We start from the raw sequence: 6,000 nt of genomic DNA on the forward strand, positions 1-6,000 counted from the left end.
TTATTTTCCTGATTTTAAATAACCTTTAGCTTATTTTATTTTTTTAGTCAGGGTTTCACTCTGTCACCCAGGTTGGAGTGCAGTGGCACAATCATGGCTCACCACCGCCTCAACCTCCTGGACTTAGGTGATCCTTCCACCTCAGCCTCCCCAGTAGCTGGGACTATAGATGTGCACCATCATACCTGGCTAATTTTTAATTTTTTTATAGAGACAAGGTCTCGCTTTGTTGCCCAGGCTGGTCTTGAACTCCTCAAGCAGTCCTTTAGCCTTGGCCTCCCAAAGTACGGAGATTTCAGGCATGAGTCACTGCACCTGACCTGCTTTTAAAGAACATTTAATGTTGTATAATGCCTATATTTCTGCTTTAGACATTCACTTCACATATTTAGTTGGATTCTAGATTCTAGGATAATTCATTATGGGTGACACTTAAGAGTACTATATCTGCCAGTTAAGTGCAGGCTTCCCCCATTAACTAGCTGTGTTTCCTTAAACTAGTTAACTCTTTGAGCCTCAGTTTCTCATCTATAAAATGGCACAACTGTGGCACCCACCTCGAAGGTTTGAATAATGAGATAATGCATGTAAGGCTATCAGCACAATGCCTGCCACAGAGTAACTCAGGTGGTACTATTGTATTGTCCCTTTTACACACTAATTACATAACCTGTTGACCAGACTCAATCTTCAAGTATTCTCCGTGCTTATCCAGTTCCATAATCCCTAGGCCTGTACTACTAGGATTGAAGGGATCATCTGTATAATGTTTCTCTAAAAGCTTCATTTCTGAAAGACTTGTGATAAGTCTGATGTGTCTCAAGCTCACAGGCCTTTTTTTTTGGGTAGAGTTTAGAAACTCAATTTAGTATTTCTTTCACTATTTCTGTCTCATCCAACTCCCTACCTGCAGGTGCACCCAGCTCTCATAAGAACTGGGCTGGCAAGCTAACACAAATTTTGAAAAGTCTGGAGTGGTTATGTTAATATCAAAGCAGATTTCAGAGCAAAGGATATCCCTGGGATATTTTAAAATTTATTTTGTTTTATTAAAGGATCAATGTAAGAGGACAGACTAATCTTAAAAATTAATGTATCAAAAAAGAGACTCAAAATGCAGGAGGTAAAAACAGAACCACAAGAGGATATAGACAAAGCAACAATTATAGCTGGAGGTCTGAGTACTTTTCTCTTGATAAATGACAGATCGGTAAATAGAAAATCAATAAGAATATAAACGATCTTGACAACATCCCACAAATAAGACCTACTTAATATTTATAGAGTACCACACACAACCACAAGAAAACATACTTTTATTTTTCAAGATCACATAGAACATTTACCAAGCAAGACCTTATTCTGGATCATCAAACATTTCTCAATATATTTAAAAGGAGTTACATTATATGAATCATGTTCTCTGGCTACAGTGGAATAAAATTATAAATAAAAGACAAATATATTTTTTTAAATATCCAATTATTTGGAAACAAAATGATGCATTTAAATAACTCATTAATGAAAGAAGAAATAAAAATCAAATTATTTTGAATGAAAAAAAAAACTGGGTTGGAGTGATCTATTCAGTGTGAACCATAATAACCTAGCATGTAGTAGCTGTAACCTACAGGTTTAGTGCTAGTAGGTGAAGGTGTCTCACGCCTTGAGTGTGCTTGTGTAAAAACGGCAGCAGCAACAGCAGCAACATCTCATTCGCATGAGTTTTTTACTGGAATTGTGTTGATCATGGACAAATGTTACAGGTTTCTTCTGGATAAAGAAAAATTGGATGATGTGTATTTTATAACTTTCTTTTTAGCTTCTCTTAAGATCAGAATAGAATTTTTTTTGAGTTGGAGTCTCACTCTTGTCGCCCAGGCTGGAGTGCAGTGGCGTGCTCACGGCCACCACAGCCTCGACCTGCTGAACTTAAGTGATCCTTCCGCCTCAGCCTTCCAAGTAGCTGGAACAACAGACACGTGCCACCACACCCAGCTAGTTTTTGTGATTTATTGTCTCACCAAGTTTCCCAGGCTGGTCTTGAACCCCTGAGCTCCCAAAGTGCTGGGATTACAGATTGAACCACCATGCCTGACCTTGAATAGAATTTCCTATGTGCTCAGCATATATACTACATTACTAAAACTTCAGCAGTAATATTGGCATAAACTTTTTACTATTCATTAATGGCCCATAAGGGTTTCATTACTATTAAACACTTAAGTGGAAGTATATTTTTGTAACTGTCTAATATTAAGTTAATAAACTTGCTTGAGAACATTTTGAGATACTTTTTTGCTTTTAAATAGGCAACAATGAATATTAGTGTTGCATGTGGAATGCTTCAAAGGCATGGGTTTGTAAACAGCTCAGTCTTAACACTAATGCCAAAACATTGAAATTATGACTGACGTGCACATTTGGAACTATGAATAGAATACAATGGTGTATGCCCTACTGAAGCTGCTTGGCTTTCAGAAATATCTAAGAATGACCAAGGTAAGTAAGGGGATGGCTATGTCATCCAGAAAACTAATGTCCTTCACTGGCATGTCTGAGGTAGATGAGGGTCATCTATTGGGCCATAGTCATAGACTTATAAAGGATACCAGTTAGGATTCTGTTGGGAGCAACCAGCTCTAGCTAAGTTAAGCAATAAAGGATATATTTGAAGGATAAGGGGAGTTCTTAAGACCAAAGGAAGCTAAAGAACCAGACAGGATAGAAACTTAGCCCCAGAAAGTTGGTTGGCTTGGTTTTTGTTTTTTGTTTAGCAGAAATAGCTCGATAATCTTGCTTTTCTTCCTCCTGGGTTAAATGAACTCCAGCTGTTTAAATTGCCCATTCAAGATTCAAGTGCCTGTAAGTGAGTGTGCAAATGCAGGTCAAAAGTCATCCCTAGCTGTCTTGGAGCTTTGAGAGAAGGCCCTGTGGGAACTCCTGTGGCTTAAATGGTTTGAGACAGAGTATCTGAATGTGCTGATCAAGACTAAATGCAAAAGCAGAGGTAATTTATATGTAAAGGAAATTGTAGGAAAGGGTGCTGGACCAGCAAAATATGGCAAATGGTCAGGTGATCACATGAAGCCATAGAGACGTGCTACATGAAGGGCAATATAACAAGTGGGCATGCTGAGGGTATGAGCAACGTACACGTGTGGTTTGTGCAATGGCCCTCTCGGGACTGCTTCGATGATGGATATCTCTGCCTAGATGGATGGTGAATGACCACATGGTGAGCAAAGGCTCACTTGTGCAAATCAAATCTCTTAGGTGACAGCCACCAGAAGAGTAGGGGGACTCCCTGTTTTGGGGAGGTGTCAGAACTTTATTTGTCTTTAGGCAGACAAAGGAGCTCAGAGATGAACCTCTGCTTGCATTCTCTGATTGCTAAATTTCCTTTATAAAAGGACAGCTTTTCAGAGCTGTTGTGGTCTGCAGTTCTCAGAATAAGCAACTCCAAATATGCCAAAGAAGTGTGTTCTAGGGTGGCATATTCTGGCCTCCCACAGTTCCATCAAACCTTTAGACATATGAGCAGTTGACTGTCCTGGTGCCTGTCAAATTTCCTGATTTTCCTACCTGTAAGGAGAGTGGTGTTGAGGGTTAGTGCTAGACCTAAAAGTCGCATGACAGAAAAGAGGGGGATTAAGAAAACAAACTTACTGTTGTCAAGTAACCAAGACTTGTTTCTTCTTACAGGGAAAATGGTTTGGAGACTATGGTGGCCTGATAAAAGTACTGAGATCTATTTATACAGTCCGCCATCATCTGACCAAATGATGTATGTATAGCTTTCCAGGAAGTCACGCAGCTTGGCATACTCACATCTTCATGTATCGACACATGCATTTTCTGCCTGCCTTTGTCCAACCGATTGGCACTAGGAGTCACCAAGTAACATCTGGGAGAAAGAAGGAGGGGCTACAAACGGCAGCTTTGAATTGGCTATTAAACCGGTTTTATTTGGGCTGATGATGAGTAGCAAAAAACTGTATGAAGCCTTCGGGACTGAAGGAAAGCAGGGACCGAAGGAGAAAAAAAGCCAAAGGTCACCGGAAGTATGGGTGGAAACAGGTACCCCCTTTCTTTCTGCATTCGTGGAGGTTGCTGAAAAAAAGAAACCCAACTGCTTCCATCCCTGCTGGTGAAACTCCTTGGGGGCACTTTGAGAACAAGATCTTTTTTTAATTTAATTTTTTTGAGTTAGAGTCTCACTCGGTTGCCCCGACTGGAGTGCAGTGGCATGACTCCGGCAACGACAGCCTCAATTTGCTGGGCTAAGGCAATCTTTCTGCCTCAGCCTTCCTAGTAGCTAAGACTACAGGCGTGCACTACCTGTAATGCAGTGGCATGACTCTGGCAACGACAGCCCAATTTGCTGGGCTAAGGCAATCTTTCTGCCTCAGCCTTCCTAGTAGCTAAGACTACAGGCGTGCACTACCCGTAATCATACTACCACACCTAGCTAATTTTTTTCTTTATTGTAGAGATGAGGTCTGTTGCCCCGGCTGGTCTTGAACTTGTGGGCTCAGGCAGTCCTCTCGCCTTGGCCTCCTAAAGTGCTGGGATTACAGGTGTGAGCCCCGACGCCCAGCCTGTAATTATGGTCTTAAAGACAGTTGCTGTTGTCTCTCCAGTTCCCCAAAGACATAGGATTCTCAACAGTCAAGTACAGACAGAAAGGACTCAGCCTTCATTCTGAGAAATTTATTAAAATCAGAACAAGCATCAGGTGTACATACAAATAATCATTTGCACTAAGTATAGGTCTAGGGCAGAAGAGCAGTCTTAAATATATTTTTAAATCACAAAATACATTTGGTTAAGGCGCTACAATCCTGTCTCATGGTTTCAATAAATACGTTGTTTCTTTAAAAAAAAAAAAAAGGTGTAGAGAGTGCCTCTGATTAAATGAAAATAGATACTATGAAAGACAAACTTTGCTATGGCCACTGTATATCATTTATTCTCAAAATTATTAGCTAAAATTAGCATTTAAAAAAATTTGAGAATATGAAAAAAATCACAGTTTTCTCTTTCCAGTTTAGGTTTCTTCCAGAGAGACCTATGTGTAAAAAGGTGCTGTTTCTTCATATATTCCTTGGCAACAATGAGTTATGCATGAAATACAAAGATCGCCTCTCAGGAAAGAAAGCCATCAGAGGATGGTCTCAAAACAGCTTGAGTCTTTGGAAAAGTTTTCTTTCAACTTTAATAAAATCAGCAGAGTTTAGAAAACTCTGGACCTTTCAGTACTTGAAGAAGGCAGCTTTGTAAGCAGCCTCTGTTCAAGAAGCTTTGTTGAACAGCTGAGGGGAATCCAACCCAGCCCCTGTGTCGTCCGTTGTAGACAGAGCACCAGACTGGGAGTCACGCAGCCTGGGTGCCCATTCAGTGCCACCAGGCCTTCCTAATAATGGCAGTTTCGCATCTTTGTTACAGTGCTCAGCAGCTTGCAAAGCACCAAGTACATCATCTATGTCCATGTGCTTACGTGTAAGATGAAAGGGTTGGATTCTGTGTTTGCCATAGTCTTTTCCAAGTCTAGAACCTCGCTAGCCTGATGGTGTGGATGATTTCTGGCTACAGCTGGTGCTGCAGTCAGATAGGTCCAGCCTCTCTTTAGAACACAATGACCACAGCAAAGAGGACAAAAGTGAACTTTCTACAACATTGCCAGAGTGTTTGACCCCTCAGTACAAATTATTTATCAAAGCACTGGACACTATTAAAAGTCACTGTTTAACTGGAGTTACATGATTCACAGATGGCCGTTCAGACTTACTAAACTACAACTTTTGTGGCAGAAAGGTTGCATAGATCCCTAAGATTAAATTCACATTATCACACATTGGGGTTTCTCCTGCCAGGTTTTCAACACATACGACACTGGGCAGTAGGGCTGTAAACAGGTATGAGGTAAAATACCAGCAAGAATCTTGATAAGCCACACCTCTTTTAGGGTGAGAACTTTTTTATTTTTTAGGTTTTTGC

The sequence above is a fragment of the Carlito syrichta genome, unplaced genomic scaffold (assembly GCF_000164805.1).
Source record: "Carlito syrichta isolate Samal-C Ts95f unplaced genomic scaffold, Tarsius_syrichta-2.0.1 Scaffold314712, whole genome shotgun sequence".
Lineage (NCBI taxonomy): Eukaryota > Metazoa > Chordata > Mammalia > Primates > Tarsiidae > Carlito > Carlito syrichta.